The 18390-nt window shown below is 32.9% G+C and overlaps 1 protein-coding gene across 1 annotated transcript in view; it reads left to right on the top strand.

Moving 5' to 3' along the window:
• The window catches only part of LOC111046084 (ribonucleoprotein PTB-binding 1-like), a 104509-nt gene that overhangs the window by 61664 nt on the left and 24455 nt on the right, over nucleotides 1-18390 (top strand).

Genomic DNA, 18390 nt, shown 5'->3' on the forward strand with positions numbered 1-18390 from the left:
ATTAATTAAACTCATGATTTCACAATCCTTATAAATATTGATAATAGTGTTTAATTCTAGACGTGCATTTATAATATAACTGATAAAGGAATCTTTATCACATATGATATAATATAATCTATAATAAGATGATCCATAACAATACGTCTGACGTAGGCCCGGTTGCACAACAGCCGGTTAAATTTTAACTGTGATTAATTTCACGAGAAGCAGTCGTTTTTGAAAAGACGGTTTCTCTGATTGCTTCTCGTGGAATTAAACACGGTTAAAATTTAACCGGCACTTATTGTTTTAAACTGCACTGAAGTCCTAAGAAACTTGAGTTATTAATTCTCTATTAACCTTGAATTATGAAATCAGCTTCTTAATAGATTGGTCCCTCGTATGAACAAAAGCTTATGTCTGACCTTTTTTATGTTAATAAAATTCTATAAAACATTTTACCTAAGTGCATATATTTGTATTTATGGCGATTGTGATATTCATGCATTTCTTGTTATTGTATTAATACAGAGAAGAAAGAATTTGAATTTGAATTTATGTCAGCAAAAACGCATTTAGTAAGATCTTACTCGAATAAAAATATACAGTAAGATCATATGATATAAATATTGAATTTTTCTAATATAAATTATTCTCATATTCCGTTATTGATGAAAGAATTGTGTTCACTCCATCCATCTTCTAAAATACATTGTTTCTTGAGCTTATCGGTACGTTCCTTATTCATGACCCTAAAATACAAACATTACTCTCCCATCATCAATCAGATCCTATCATTTCCATTAGAAACCATTCCGACTCGTCTCCATTCATCTATCAACACACTATTCTAGTTTCAGTCTGATTGAAATTGAGAATGGTAAACTGCAGAACCAGAATCATTATCCACCTTTGAAGGTTATCCAACTTTTGAACCCGATTTGAAACGAGTAATACCTAGAGTAATAAACAAGTATTATTATCCTCTCACACTGGCTGACTTAAGTCAGTTAGACACACATCGATTTTTGGACGTACGATTTTTGCCGTCCATATAAATACTATTGGATTAAACAGATGATGTCAAATTTCCATTTAATTTAGTAGAATTCATCAAGGCGGCAAAAAATCGATGTGTTTGGTTAGCAATGGTATTGCTATCTTTGTCTATCATTCAACAAAGCGGACAGCGCTATCTCTTTCTCGCTTTGCTCTGTTGCCAGATCGTCTTTTAACAATGTAGAATTAATAATTAATTAACAAAATATTTAATCTTAATTGAGAGAATTAATTATGAAATTATTGAAAAATATAACTTGCTTGATAAAATATAATTGATTATTTTAAACGAGAATGAACAGTCAATATTACATCAATAAACCTGTATCAGCTACTGTCTATAGAAGGCATTGACAAGACTGAGGATCGGCAACGTTTTTCCCCTATCTTTCTCCACTGCCATTATAACGTGGACCTCACTATAGCTCAAGTGTTGTGGTGGTGATACTCATTCTTGTTTAAGAAATGTTAGTTTGAAATTAATTGTTAGTCCAAGTGACTAGTTTTAATGAAATTTAATAAAAAAATTCTTCAACATAATAAGCACTATAGTGGGATTTACTTTAAAGTTTAAACTGACAGCATTGGTTGAATCGAACATTAAAGCTATTTCTAATGAGGAATACTGTCTGTTCGAAATGGATGTATTCATGAAAGATTGTTGATTATCGAATGTATTTACACGTACATGCTCTGCAGTATCATCGAGTGTTCAATGATTGAACTCTGAACAACTCCAGTGTTCATTGAGTCTGAGAGTGTCAGTAACTAATGTGTATATTTTTCTGTTAATGAATGAGATGACAATCCTCTAGTACCTCATTATGGATTAGTATCATTGAGGAGAAGTGCCACGTTCCTCACATAACTCCACCACTAACATATACACACATCAATGAGTATTGAACTAGTCCATCATGATACTTGAACTAAGTGGATAAACTTAATTGGAAAACCTCTTTACAATTAATCAAAGAGTTCTTGATCCCTTAAAATGCTTACACGATAGTTTATTCTATAAATATTACATAGTGGTATAATTAGTATAAATAAAAATATAAATCTGAGTACCCTTTTAAATTATTTTATCACGACATCTTTCGTCTACTAATGCCATTTTCAAGTGAAAATTGTATTCAGTGGCATTAGTAGCAGTTACAAACATATCGATTTTCCTCCTTCTTTTTGAATTCTATTAAATTAAACGGAACTTGACAAATATAATCTGTTTTAAAAAAATCCCGATTTAAAACGAGTAATACCTAGAGTAATAAACAAGAGTATTATTATCCTATGACACTTATACTACATAGTAGTATACTATACTACTAGTATACTACTTATACGAAAGTATATTTCCCTAGTTTTTATAAAAATGTGGATGCAGCTGATTTTGCCCCAAGTACCAAAATAAATTTCTGAAATAATTCAAAGTATTTGTACTATATTTGTTGTGGGTATTGTCTTGGAATTAAGTTGAGTGTAACGTGGTGGTTGAAACAAAGCGTTCATTCTTATCTGATGCGTTCCTTCATTTCAGGAATGAAAGATGTTAAACCAACATTAGAGCTCTTTTCTCGTCTATTTTGTTTGCCGAGAAGAATAATTTGTTTGCATGGCCAAAGTACACCAGATTCGCATCACAAGGTGTATTAATGTTGAGTGTTGGACGGTGGGTGGAGGGGTGTAGATTTGCCCTGAGTTCAAATAGACATGAGTGCCTCGTTGCTTTCTCAGTGAAGCAGACATGCTAGAACTCAATTGCGCTCATGCGTTTTGAACATTGAACGAACTAATTTTTCAGTTAATCCTATCTTATCCCTTCTATGCGAATTTCGTTATAAAAATGGAACACAAAATATAGCCAACCTTTCTACTGTTCTAGTATGTTCCTGTAAGAAATCTAGCGCTAACTCATTTTATTAATGCACCTCTTGAATTAATATGTCAAAAAATAGAAGCAAGAGGTGAATATTCCAAGTCTACTCCATATTACATGTTCTCTCCATGTAGCTTACGTTGAAAACACTACTAATTAGGTTCCTACTCTTGCCTAGCAAGTTAAAATATCAAATTCGATAGATTTATCGGACGATTTTATTTCTTTCTTTATTTTCAACAATGCACAAATCAAATACATGATTAGAAAAGGACCAACAGGCCTAGCCCAAAACTGTAAATCAATGTCAAAAAGGTAGGTTATGTCGCTTCACTTTGAATCAAATTCCGAGTCCAGAAACATACAAACCAAAATTTAGAATTTAATTAGATTGAAAACCGAAAAGAATAAGAATATTGCACCAAACTGTAAAGTTTTCAAAACTTGAAAACATTGAATTATTTGAAAATTTGGAAACCAAAAACAAAACTAAAGCCTCCAAAAATCACAGCTGATATGATTTATGTGAGATCTTATCATATCCATAATAAAATGCATCCTCCAGGCTCCTTTGAAAACCCTTTCTTTCGTTTTCAAGAACATTCTGTATTCCAGGTTCCTTTGAAAACCTTTTCTTTTCGTTTTTAAGAACATTCTGTATTGCACTAACACCAATTAAATTCAACTTTGGTAAAATGACTATTACAATGCCGTTCGAATAATTCATTTATCCCGTTGAATGGCTTCATTTAAACTCGGTTAAATTTAATACACGTAAGTGCAACGTAGTTAACACCTGCACTTTTTGCACTGCTATAATCCTATTTAAGCTGCATTATCAATCAACAGAGAAAATTTAGTTTCCATAAGCTCTAATGGGATTATTCATACTCGTTCAGCCGGGCTGAGTGGTAATAGTCAAATTAGATATTAACAATTATACTGTCACTGATCGCTGTCACGGTTGTGTGATAATCCAGCTTCAATATGCCACTCAAAAATAGGATACTTCCCACTAAACAATCCAATTCTTCAATGTTATGACTTATTATTGAGATAATTTTAATAAAGCTAATGTTCTCTACGGTTTAGACTTTCGAGCATTTGATTCATGTTTTGAAAGTACGTAGTTCAAATAATGGATTATTATGATTATTAAAATAAGAATGACAGTGTCAGATTATTATCATTTGAACCGCATTCAATATTCGTACAAATAACTGTCTTGCCACTTTTGGTTGGTTGGAATTGCTAACTCACTCTCACAAAATGGAGTATATGATTTGTCATCGACCAATAGGAATGAAGGGCGTGTGCTACAATGAAGCTAGTCGTTTGTGATTGGTGGAAGAGTCCTTGATAATAGTTGGACGTAATATTGTATTTGTCCGGTAGATGGAAGTTGATTCAATGAATTCTGTATGCTTTACAGAAATGGTGATTGCTTTGTTTTAGTTTATTGAATTAGTATACTTTCTCGTATTTCTAGTAGCGAATACTGTATATTGTAAATTCAATTAATTGGGCTTAATACTCAGATTTGATTTCCAATCTGGAACAATTACATTGTCTAATTTTAAAATATACTTTACCAGCAATAATTAGCTGTTCCAATGAGCTTCTAAATCTGAATTAACCTGATCTCTCAATCAATAAAATTGGAGAAAATATGCAAAGTTTTGACTATTTATTTTTATTTCTAGATATTTTTATTATTTTTATCTTTGCTTGGTAAAACGGTAAAATATTGTCATTTTCAGCTATTTTTCAAATACAGTACTCTACTTCAATTTCGAGGAGAGGAGAGATTTTCTGGGATTCACTTGTAAAAAAATTATTTCATTTTGAAAAAAGTTAGACGAATAAGATAGTTTAGCCTCTATCAAGCTAACATCAGAGACGAATAAGGCAATGGTATATTTTCTTCATCCTAATATTTCAAAATAAGCTCTTTCAGTTGAAGTACTTATTTCAAAATAAGCTCTATTCATTGCGGGTGAGGATAGGCGAAAAATGAGGCCTTCTTTATTCAAGACTTCTCCGACATCTCGAAAGCCTGTAAAAGTGTTCAGTAACATCTGGTACAAGTGGCGTTTATTACTGCTCTGGATTGAGTTCCTAATTGATTAATTTGAACATCTTGTAGAATGTTGAATATCACCAGCACTCTCTCCATCTATAATCAACTGAAGTATCCAGTAACAGACTTATCTGCCTGCGTCTTTGCTCGTGCATCCAGTTTGCACTTGACTATAGATGTATCACTTGAAACATAATGCTCTTGTATCACCACATGACTACATGTCATGTATAACTGGAACCATAGAGAAAAGACGGCACTCTTAACATAACAAAACAGTGTACTCTACATATTATACTATCTTTTCTCCATGCTAAAACACTACAACCAAAATATCGTGCTGCATTTCTAGGTTTTGATGAAATTAAATTTTCTCCTTAATTGAGAATAATATATTATCCTCTTTTCAATCGGTTACTCAATTCTACCACTAAATTATGAATTCATACATAACTATGAGTACATCAGATCATCAAATATAGAGCTACTTGATCTTCATAACTATTTGATTCACATAGACAATAACAAACAACTTGCTGATACATTTTTTGTTTAATTTTCACTGGAAATCGTTAATTTGCTTTAAACAATTGAATTTTAACAATATACTTACAACATGAACTGTACTAGAGAGAGAAACATAGGTACTAGTATTGAAAACATAGGTTCCCTACTCTTATTTTCTGCTTATACATGATTATATATTGGCGGTTTGACTAGTAGGACTATATTGTGTAAAGAATTTCTCAGGGGTATGTTTGATTTTACTAAAAAAAACTCGAAGATCTATGTAATAGTGAATTCTTGATAGATTCTGAATTTACTTTCAAAACTTCAATCTTTAGTTTGATATGACATTTTTGTACGAAATCAGCCTCAGTTCTTCGTGCAAAACATGTTCATTGTCCTCATTCAACCTAAAGTCAATAGGTTCATGTCAACATTACAGGGCTGATGTGGCGTTTTATTTATTTATCATATTCATTAGTCTGTGGAATTCACATAATGGATTTTTAACGATACAATATTTACCGAAAAGTCTTTGTCGTTAGGGGCTGTATGAACAGAGTTTTCCCTATTCGTTTGTAGCGGAGTACTACAGAGAATTCCTGATGTACAGGAAAACTGCAGTTTCCAATACGTTCTGATCTTCTTTCATTTTAACTTTCAGCATTTATTGGAATTTATCCTATATTAATGGAGCATAACGGTAGAAAGGGCTGAAATACATGAAAAGCTTAATATTACTGCACATTGGCACGAAATACGAATTTATCATTGCATCACTGCATAAAATCCTTAATGCAGTTTCAAGCTTTCATTAAAATGAAACTGGAATTCCGTTTTATTCGTATGCCAAATGCATTATCAGGATTTTAATGGAATATTCAACTGCTCATGATTTCTGAATGTTTTATCTGATAATGATTTCAAAAAGCATTGGTAAACGGAAAGTGTGGCTTTGATTTGAACTGATTGGAATTAATTAATTATCGAATAATACAAATCTTGTAATGTTATTGGTTGAGCGTCAAGAATTTTATTTTCCAGGTGGGGATTACTCACTGAAACATTACCAACTCATTTTGTATTTATTTATTGTTCAGAGACAAATTGTACGTACATACTTGGTGAAGATTTCCTTGTAGGAGATCAACTTCTACAGTTGAAGAAAGATGAAAAATGCACAGTACTTTACATTCATAAAAATACACTGAATGATGGATCATGCACACTACTTTACATTAAAGAAAAAATACACTTCACCTTATATACGACCCTAATACCTGTTAACTTTATGAATGAGTCCCATTCATCAATACAAAGTGCATTCCATTGAGTCATGAACAGTTAACTGCGTATCAATATTATGAACGTGTCAGTGAATAATCACAATACATAGCCTACATTTTATACCCTTAAGGCTACTAAATCAAGCGATGCAATCAAACCTTAACATTCAAACTCTCTAATGACGACTTGAGATAGTGAATTATATACTTGTTCATGATGTTGGCGCTGGAATGTATTTAGGGAGTATAAGCCATAAAACAACATACCGGTAATTCACACACTCCTTGTGTAATTGATCCATGATTGATTTTTCAATTATTCCATTTATTATTGAAAAATTGAAGATCTTAGGCCCGGTTTCACAACAGCCGGTTAAATTTTAACCGTGATTAATTTAACAAATCATAGAAGGCGTTTTAGAAAAGTCGGCTTCTCTGATTGGTTCTCGTGGAATTAATCACGGTTAAAATTTAACTTTAAGATTATTACTAATCAATTTCATTTTCAATTGTGACTATCCTATTGATTAATGTTGTAATCAAGTTATACAACATTTTCTAGTTTATGTAACGCCATTGCTGTGACATTTGAAATAACCTCAAATTGTGGGAGTGTCTTATCTAGACCAATGGCATCGCTTTGCAGCTCTCTCGTCCCCAAACCCCGAATCAGCTCTCATCTGCTTTTTTTTCGTGAAAGAAGCAATAGATGATTTTTCTGTTCTCTTTGACTGTTAGCGCTTTTTCAAACGAACCAGACGAGAGCGACACTATGTCTATCTTTTCATCTCATCGCTTACAATTAATTCACTTTGATGGAATTTGGAATTTCCTTTCTAGTGTTTCATTTTCCTCATTAAGCTCGGCAATGATATCTTTTGATTAGATGTGTTGATATACTTCATAGCTGAGCTCCAACATTCACAATTTATCATCACTATTGATACTGATTCAAGATGAGATTACATATTTTATAATACTGAAAGACTAATCTTAATAACATGGCATTTGGCATATAGAATATAGAAAACATAGTAGATGCTATCTTTTCTCTATGGTTATAGTAGAGCTCATACTAGTTATAAATTTATTGATATAACACTTGTTAATGCATCAACTGCACTATAATACTTTTAACTATAACATTGGTATAGTGTAGTTGATATAACACTTGTTAATGTATCAACTACACTATAATATTTTTAAACTATAACATTGTTTACAAGTGTTATAATATTGTTACATTAACAAGTGTTATATAAAAAATTTATAACTAGTATACTTCATGTACTATAATATTTTTAAACTATAACATTGTTATAATGTAGTTGATACATTAACAAGTGTTATATCAATAATTTATAACTAGTATACTTCATGTACCGTATATGTTTCACTGTTTATTGAAGACAAAATCACGACTGATTCATGATAATAAATTCATGAATTTATTTACAGTATCTCATTTCACAAATAAGGACTGAACAAAAACATTTTGATTTGGTTGGCTCATATTGAACTTGAACATTTACAGTAGAAACATAACCTATTTTTTGGACATTTTATTAATTCATCAAAATTTGGGAATGGAATAGATTTGGGCCAAGCCTGTTGTTCCTTCCTCATCATATTTATATGATTTGTGATTCGGTCCACGAATAAATAAATATGGGTGTCTAGACGTGTATCAAGAACGGATTTCAAAAACTTTTGAATGATGCAGTGTTAAAATGTCAAAAACAATGGTAGAATCTACGTTTTCCTTGTATGTTTAGGATATTATTATTCCGGATGGATTATTCTTGATGATTGATAACTATAATTGTAATACTGAAAATTTGTTCCTCTTATGATTATCAGTTTGGCGAAAAACTGTACCTCGATCCAATCGACGCCTGATTTTGAATAAGATAATTTATTTACTATTTATTTATTAGGTTAGCAAAAACAATACAACGATCGGAAAAGAAAAACAGGCTATTGCCCAAAACTTCTTAAATTTTCTAATTTAGTTTCAAATTGTCATAATATTATACATATTTTATGTCCATTTCAATTTCTACACCAAATCACAATCTGAAAATATAAATTAGAATAAAATTCATCCGTATATTATTAGCTGCTGGTGAAAAGTTACTGATAACCAAAGTATTTGACACATGTTAGTGTTAATGGGAAGATCTGAAGGGATTGAAATGAAATGGGGTGAGCTGGGGTTATTTAGGGCTTCAGTTAAGAACCAATAGAAGTTAAGCTAAGAAAACAAAGCCCTGTCGTTCGATTCTATCCTGTTGCTTGTAGCACTTGGTCACACGAAGGAACTTGTTGATCATCCTATTGTAAGTTTGCCACTTTAGATGGGGACCTGATAAAGTAACCCACTACGTAACGGGCTAACTCTCTTGTTTTATTACAATAGCTGTCGATTACATTGGAAAGGGGTGAACACTGAAGCAATTTGATACGTGCAAGCAGCTGTTTTAAACTTGTCATCATATTTCGTCCAGTCATTTGGTGTTTGATGGCCAATTTGAGAGTACTTTGATACTTTTTTCTCTTCGGATTTTAAATCTTAGAGTTCTTTCTATTATTGAATGAAGTTGAGTGAAATCCACGACAGCACAGAAACTACTCTATTCCAATGTTGGAATCCATATTTCTTCCACAATCCTGAAGACTCAAATTGGCAAAAAAACGTGTTCTCATCCGTAGTTCAATCGGACAAAATATAGAAAATTCCAAGCCCACTCAAAATTACTGAAGAACCAATAGAGACTAGAAGTTTAAAAAATTACTCAACTTTTTGAAAAAAACCAGTGTTTTAGTTTTTGCCTGTAAGTTTTCAGTGCTCAAGTACAAATTTGTGTATTGGTTACACTCATTAGGTTAATTTTTTAATAAAATGGAATAGAAAAAACGTTTATTGAATAAATAAGTAAACCTTTAGCGAACCAGTTAAGCGAACCTTTAAAAAGGCTGCTTGACAAGGTACCATATACAAAACATGTAAATTCAAATATATATGTATCAGTGAACGTTATTTTAACAAGAATTTACTCAACAGTTGATGTTAACGTGATATATTAACTAATTAATTGTTGGCTCAGCTCTCAAAAATCTCTAAAGTGTTATAATGTATAGTCAACCTGAATGATTCTATTATGTTTTGCAATAATAGCAATTATACATTCGTTATTAGTGAATATTGGTGTAGAAAATATCAGTAATATTTGTTATTTGCATGTTTTTACCAACGCGCGTTTTTACCTCGCAATAGTGAGCATTCGCTAACAGCAGTGAAATCAATTTATCTCCTGCTAAATCTATCAAAGAGAATGAATCAACGACTCAATAAATTCCCACAATTCACTTTTGAGGTTGACAACAGTGGTAGGTGCAGTAATTTCATATACAGTACACCTGACAAAACTACGATTCTAAATTGGGTTTGTTGGTGGAAACGTTAGGAACAAATTGCAGAATGAAACCAGGTCTCTAAATTTAGAAATTTTAATTAAACTGAAACGCAGGTGTAGTAGAAAGCAATTCAGATATACACTGTACTATAGCATGTGGGAACATATCTACTACCAACATTGAGGGAATATCAGGAGTGACACCAATACCTTCAATGACATTGGGCTTTCCCAGTCTTTACAACTGTTCTAATATTAGCATTGTTGGTCATCAATTCAGCCCTGTGGCTTGGCATTGCTTGTCCAGCTATCCCTTCCATAATATTCCATTACCCTTTTGACAGTTGTCACTGATGTCTGTAACCATTTAGACCTAGTGTACAGTCTATGTGTTTGTGCTGTTTAGTGGATGGTTTTCCGATTATTTATTGTTCAGTACTTTTCCGTGTACTCTGAGCTTCACCCACTCTGTTCACATTGAAACAAAATTTCAATAAAAAAGGTTCGATTTGACGCAGGTAGCATTCAGGTTAGCTATAATTAGCTCCATAGGGAAATGAAAATAACATTATATTCAAATTCTACTTGATTTTAGCTCTTTGGTACTAAAATTAAAATATTGATGAGCAATGATTACTGTTTCCTCGGATTCATCCTGCTTCAATAGCCTGTTACATGTTCTCCTCTCATCAAAAACAAATTCAATTTAGTGAATCGGTTTCCAGAAGGAGGAAAAGTGTCGAATTCTCGCGAAATAATGTTTGTTTCAGAGAATAATTAGACATCATGCAGTCTGTCCGTAGGATGACCCTGGTACCACCACTGTATCTCACAACTGAACACAAACGAAATCCATCGGAATATTTCTCAGATGTAACTCACTTTTCAGTATCAATATTTCTCACACTGTTCGAATTCATAATCAAATTAACCCTCACAATGCATCAGAATCAAATAATAGGGGTTAAAGAAATGAGACTGGGCCGCCGAAAACAATGGATGGACAGGTAGAAGTTCTGGTGACCCTTCAGTGGTCGCCGATTGTTATTGAATTTCGACATTTTCGTGGTATATTGTTAAGGTTTCCATTCCGAGGAATATGTTGGTGGACTAGTGTGATTACTTGAAGGCACTTTCAACTGTGAACCAGTGGTAGCATACAGTGATTGGATAAACACACACATTACTTTCGATAAGTACAAATTTAGTCAAACGAACGTGGTGTGTAAGTAAAGCCCACATCGGTTTTTGGGGCGTTCATTTGTTTGCCGTCCTTATAAATTCTACTATACTGAATGGGACTTGACATACAAGTTGTGTTCAAATCAATCTAATAGAATTTGAAAGGACGCCAAAAAATCGATTGTGAGCAAGTTGAGTTTCATCAAATGAACCATTGGGAATGATAAAATGATATACAAGTACTTGATCACTGATTCAAATTCAATAACTGCAGAAAATACAAGTAACAGATGTAAGTAAGGTGCAAAGTTATAGATAAGTTGGTGCTACCAGCTAGAATTGCCTTCAAGAAAGCACACGGGGCCACTAATGGCCACTAAAATGGCCACTAAATGAAGCGGAATTGGAGGACAATGAAGTATGCTAGTCGAGAGTTAGAGGATGCACCTTTTTGGAACAATAGCCCAGTGCACAGGTAGCGCGGCCACGTCTCCTTTCTTTTACCCAATAATAGTTTTATTTATTTTATTTTATTTTATTTTATTTATACAATATGACAATTTCCACTGAGTCTAACGAGACCCATAGTGGTACAAAACAAAACAGCAGTGTACATTAATAAACTATAAGTTTTAATGTGAAACTAGAATTATGATAGATGATCACAGTTGAACTTAATGTAGATTACTCCAAAAACAAGACTGAAAGATAAACATAGAAAAATAAGTAATGCTGTTCGTGAACCCATGCAAAAAATTTCGATTTTAGGTTTTGGTAACTCAATAAAATAATTATTAAAACAAGCTATTAGATAATATTATTAGTTAGTGCAGATAGCTTATCATCATCACATCTAAAGGTGCGTACAGATTTACGCACCGCGAACATGAGCAATTCACTTTTAATCAGCTGATGCCAAGCTTTTTATATTTATGTCTTATACCGTTTCTGTGAATATACAGATATAGTCAGCTAATTAAAAGTGAATTGCTCATGTTCGCGGCGCGTATATCTGTACGCACCTTAATAAATAGTATTTCATTGGAGTGTTTAGCATTAGATTCTTCACCAATGCTTGAAGTTCAGCACAGATACCACATTACACAACACATTACTGGTTAGTGGGAATAATTTTGTCACAATTATCACGTGTTTATATTAGATTAGGGAATCCAATGTTTCTATTCTCTCATAGATTACAGTAAAACAATCATGGGATTGATTGAATTTTGATCTCATTTCTAATCATGTAAATACTTTTGACCATGTTACATATTATTATGAAGATGCTTTGAGTATCACTTTCAACGAAAATCTCTTTCAACGTTTTCATGACAATTCCGAGTCTAAATCGATTTTCCATATACCATAATACAATCAAGCAGACATCAGCTTATATACTAAATTGTCGATCAACTATTGTTTTTATAATCTCGAACCATTGCTCACTTTTCATTAATTACCTGTTTGCTAGCACTGACCAAATGAAAAGTAATGAATGAATGATGAAAGCAACCATAAAATCTCATTTATTATTAAATATATTCCTTCAAATTTTCAAGATCAGCAAGGATGAATGAGAGATAAGGATAGGGTTAGAGCGAGGTTCGTTTATGAGAGCAGTGACTTAGCTATTTAGGTCATGCGTGAGTTAAAAGTAATATTATTTTGCTATGAAATGGCATGGGATCTTATGGGGAGGGGATGAATGAGGTAGGTTTTCAAGTGAGATAGTGAAATAGCGAAATTTTACGATGACAATAAGTGAGTAATATATCCTCAAGACACAGCTACCTTGAGTAATCATCCCTAGGTTATCACTTGCTCCTTTGTCGTCTCTTTTCATCTTTATTTGATTTAGTTGTTGTTCATATTTATTTCATGTCGTTTTTGTTCATATTCATTTTTGTGAGTTCCTCCATTGATCAGAGTTGTGAGTTCTGTGGCTATTTGCCAATACTATCTCTGGGTTCCCTGAATATCAAACTTATAGCATGACTTTCTTTTGAATTTCATCATGCTGGGACGTACGAAACCTGAAATAATGTATGCTGAATTAGGAGATAAATCCTCATCCAAAAATCGGGAGTTAGTTGAGGTCTACTAGCAAAATAATGGAACTTTACCCTCTCATTAGGATAGTTATTCCGTCTCTCGCCTCATGTTTATAGTTGTAGAGTATTTCAATCTTTATAGATGATTTTCAGTTAAGGCGTTCTATCACCCTTTGTCAGGCTGATGCCGGATCAGTCATGGGTATGAAACCCGCCGACAGCATGAACTCCATAGATCATGTTATTAATTGCCCACACGAAATTCAATACTTATAACGTGGGCATCATCTATCGGTGAAATAAATATTATTTCAACAGCGCTGAAGACAATAGAAAAATGAAATCAGAATTCCATGTTCCTAAAAATTCAAGGTACAAAATTTGTGTGTACGAACGAAAAATGCACAAAAGCAATCAAATTTATCTATTTGGAGTATCTAGTTTAAATATACAAGCAACAAAGTAAGTGATGTCCAGGAATACGAGTAGGTTGTTCATTTATAGAACCGTAGACTAAGTAAACATGGGCTTGAATCTGTGATATAACATTATATATAAATTTTTTATATATCAATTATATCCAAATTGGACCATAACTGCGACTGTAACAGCGGTAAAAACAGACAAACACCGATTGACTTGAAACATATAGAATTCGCTTCGCTCATTCAACTATTTATAACCTTAAGATTCTGTAACTGTAACCAAACTATGGGAATGGATATATCATTAAATTGAGAAATCCTAATCATATCACAGAAATTAGAGTCGTATTTTCACCTGTTGTTTCATCTTGTTTTAAAAGAGACCCCAGATTACGAATCGTATGAATCTTCCACTTCGTAACTATGTCTCTACTTTTAATTGAGGAATTCGAACTCACAAATGTGATTCGTAGATCCACTTAGATGTTGTTTTATGCGCTGAATCCTGCCAATAGTATAATTGTTTGATCATCCCAACGCTTGACTCACGCGTGAGCAAAAGCTTATGTGGCATCATCCAGCAAAAAAAGGAGCCAACCTTTTTTTGCCTATCTGCTTGGAGCAGATTGGAGCAGCCCTCCCCTTCCGACACATGCTTTTAGTTTTCAGACTGCTGGAGATAATAATTAATTTTTCATGTCAAATATACCAATAAATACATCGAATTATGTGAAGCCGATTCAAATCGTTCGACGAAACTATCATCAAGGAGTCAATATGTCTCTCCTTCTAACTGGAATAACGCTATACACAATATTCTAGCAGGAATAAACTACACACTACTGTTCTCTCTCTTTCTCTAAAACTGGTGGATGTCAGATTCCGCCCTTTCATTTATTTTGAGAGCTGTCAATCTGATCAGTCCCTACAACACTCTACTGATGCTGGCAGCAAGATCAATAAAGCAATGCTGTGACCAACATATTTTTTCCCTTTGCTATTTCGTGTACATCCTGTATAAAGCGTCATTCACCACAATATCTATGATGACTTTTCACGCTCGCATGTTAATATGCATTATTTCGAGTATTTTACTCTCATAATATCATTCTAGATAAGATAATTTTAATTCATTCATCATTAACCTAGATCATACCTCAGGTGATGATGCTTAATATTACTCCAATACTAGATTTTTCAAAGTTTGAAGTTCTTTAATGAAAAAATTTTTTATTGATCTGTAATTGTTTTGAATTTGTTAATCAATATTCCAACAGATTTAACTTGAAAATGGCCAGAGTAGGTCCAAAGTTTTTAAAATGTTTCAATAAAAGGGTACTACAAGTTTTATATTGTTTTTATTAATTCCAACAGATTTTATCCAAATCTAAATAAGATTTCAACAGGTGCTCCTTAAGAGATGAGAATAGGAATTATGAATTATAACATCATAGAGATCTCAATTTTTAGGTTTCTTCAAATTCCTCCACTCTTGGAATACCAGTTGCAGAATCCTGAAAAATGTTTCTCAGACATAATATTGTACATCACATGGTGAAAAATGTTATAATATGCTATGAATAGTAAAATAGCCAACGCTAACATAGAGTGGCAATTCATTATCATGTGATCGTTAAAATTCATTCAACTAATGCGAATAAATTTATTAAAATTTCGACTTTATATCTTCAAATGAGTTGACTCTATTAAGCATTGCTAGGTCATTTAGAGTGTTTGGATAATCCAATAAAGTCATCATTATAGAACAAAGTATAACTGGAGAAATCTTTGGATTCTATTAAGGACAAAGTGCATGCACTCTTTTAAACAAACTCCTTATAAAACTTCACCTTTTCCTAGATTGCCTGTGAAAGTTGAACGGGGGTTGTTTGCAGTAGCTCAAACTGTCGTAAAGGCGATAAACTTTGCCCCAGTACTTCGTAGATTCATGTCATGAAACTGCAGAAATAGTGTTGGACAGGGATCAAATGCTAGTCTGACATTGTGGCCGATAAGGTGGTGAAACATATAACGTGGTTAGAGCTCTGGAGTGACGCAAGAACGAATTGAAAAAAAACGTGAAGCATGTGGAGATTTATTGGCTGTCCATCATTCTGAAAGCATTTAGCATGATTTGAATAACACAAGAGGGACATCAGTGAGTAATAATTATTATCATAGAAGATTCATTGGACTGACGTCGTGTTGTGCAAAATACTGCATGCTGTGTAAATAAAGCGAATTTTACCAAGTCTTCACAAACAATTCTCAATGTTTTTTATTAATTTCATATTATGATGAAAGCATTCAGTGAAGTAGTTATTTGGTGAGAGATATCATTTTTGACCCAACTAGTAGTGATAATATTAATAATAACGAGTGTCTGGCTGGCTCAACAACTATGACTTGTTACTGTTTAACTTACTCATAGAGTTCACTTATAAGAAGTAGTACAGTACAGTACTGTCATCATAGTACTTCGAAAATGTAATTGAATTAAGAAATAGATAATAACGTGTATTACTCTCTCGCTTATTACAAGAGAACATCGTGAATTCTTGTGATAATTCAATTTTCAGTGTAAATATTCTTTTAATAGTAGCTTTCATGAAGTGTCTATTTAGAAATCCTTCTAGTTTTGTTCTGAAACGATTGAGCAATAGTCTATGTACCCTTTGAATTTTCACCATTGTTCATTTCTTATTCATACAATATCAATTGAAATCGATAAATAATTATTGAAATCACAATCGGTTGTTGTTGACATGCAGATGTCATCGTGTCACGTGTATGACATCACCGCAGTTCTTTATGAAAGCCATACAGTGGGTGTTCTCATTTCACTCTTTCTGCTCCAATTATCTCTTTATTTCCAATCATGATGGAATTCGCACGTGCAGGGTGAGAGGAAGGTTAATCATTTTGATGATGGTGTTGAGGGGTAGGTGACAAAATCACAACTCCCTTAGTATAGATGATTGAAGTACACTCAATAATGAACATTTTGTGTCATCATATCGATTCTATCTACACTTGTCATGGGTCTGAAGACACGTGACTTGGTTCGATTTCACGAAAGGTTATAAAATGTATACAAAGAGTTTTTGAATCATTGCGTGTAAAAGTGATAGCTGTATTCTCCCAAAATCTATATATTCCCCTAACAAATAATACTGTTTTCAGGATTGTGAAACAATACTGTTAATCTTCCTAAGCAGTTTCATTCTTGGAACTTATTATTATTAACATTATGAATATTACGTATATTCAAATTATCACAAAACATTTTTATTTATTGTGCTGTTGTATTAGTACTATTCATTTCACTCAAAACTTATATTATATTTCAACTAGTCATCCGAAATCAACTAAAAATCAGTTCGTTGGGACTCAAATTTGGAGGTTATAGCACATGAAAATAATATTTGAACCTACTGAATTGCTTGTATAAGATTGTTCCTTAGGCTCTGAAAATGTGATAAATTTCAAGTCGACAATTCAAAATAACTTCAAGTCGTTTTATCCAATATGGATATCTACCACAACAATAGGCATATAGTGAGGTTCACGTTATAATGGCAGTGTTTGATTAGCAATGTATTGCTATCCTTGCCTATCGTTCAACAAAGCGGATAGCGCTATCTTTTTCTCGCTTTGCTCTGTTGCCAGATAGTCTTTTAACAATGTAGAATTGATAATTGATTAACAAAATAATTCATCTCAATTACAAAAAATCATTATGAAATTATTGAATAATAATTTCTTGCTTAATAAAATATAATTGATTATTTTAAACGAGAATGAACAATTATTAATATTACATCAATAACCCTTAGACTGCCAAATAGGGTCTATGAAGTTTGTCCCGTCGAATACCAAATAATCAATTTTACCATTGGGATAATATGTTGTCCCAATACAAAAAACACGATAAAATGAATAAAATTTAGTAAATAGCTTTGTAATTTCAATTTAACATGTTATTATTACACCTTATATGAAGTTGTTTACTTACTTTCAACTCAAAGTGACACTGCAAATCACATTAGAACAGCTTCATTCAGTAGAAAACCAGCATCTGACACATGCATGCATGAGAGCATATAACCACAATATAACCTCAATTCACAATAATATGGCGATCATATAGTTCTGAACAGCTGATGTATTTGCAGAATAGACCCTAGACTACCACTGGGATTCATTGCTGTGTTGTTTAGATGACCTATTCACCCACTGGGATTCGATGAACTTCTATTGGGACATATTGTCCCAGTTGTAGTCTGAGGTTGGTCATTTCTTCTGGGACATATTGTCCCGTTGGTAGTCTAAGGGATGAACCTGTATCAGCTACCGTCATATACAAGATAGAGGAGGATCGGCAACGTTGTCTCCTATCTTTCTCCACTGTCATTATTAATAACGTGGACCTCTCTATATATTTATGCCAGTCACAACTTGTTTCAATGGTAGTTTTCAAATGTTGTTTTTCGGCTCTTGCATTACCTCCACTGCAACAC

The sequence above is a fragment of the Nilaparvata lugens genome, chromosome X, assembly GCF_014356525.2.
Source record: "Nilaparvata lugens isolate BPH chromosome X, ASM1435652v1, whole genome shotgun sequence".
Taxonomy (NCBI): Eukaryota; Metazoa; Arthropoda; class Insecta; order Hemiptera; family Delphacidae; genus Nilaparvata; species Nilaparvata lugens.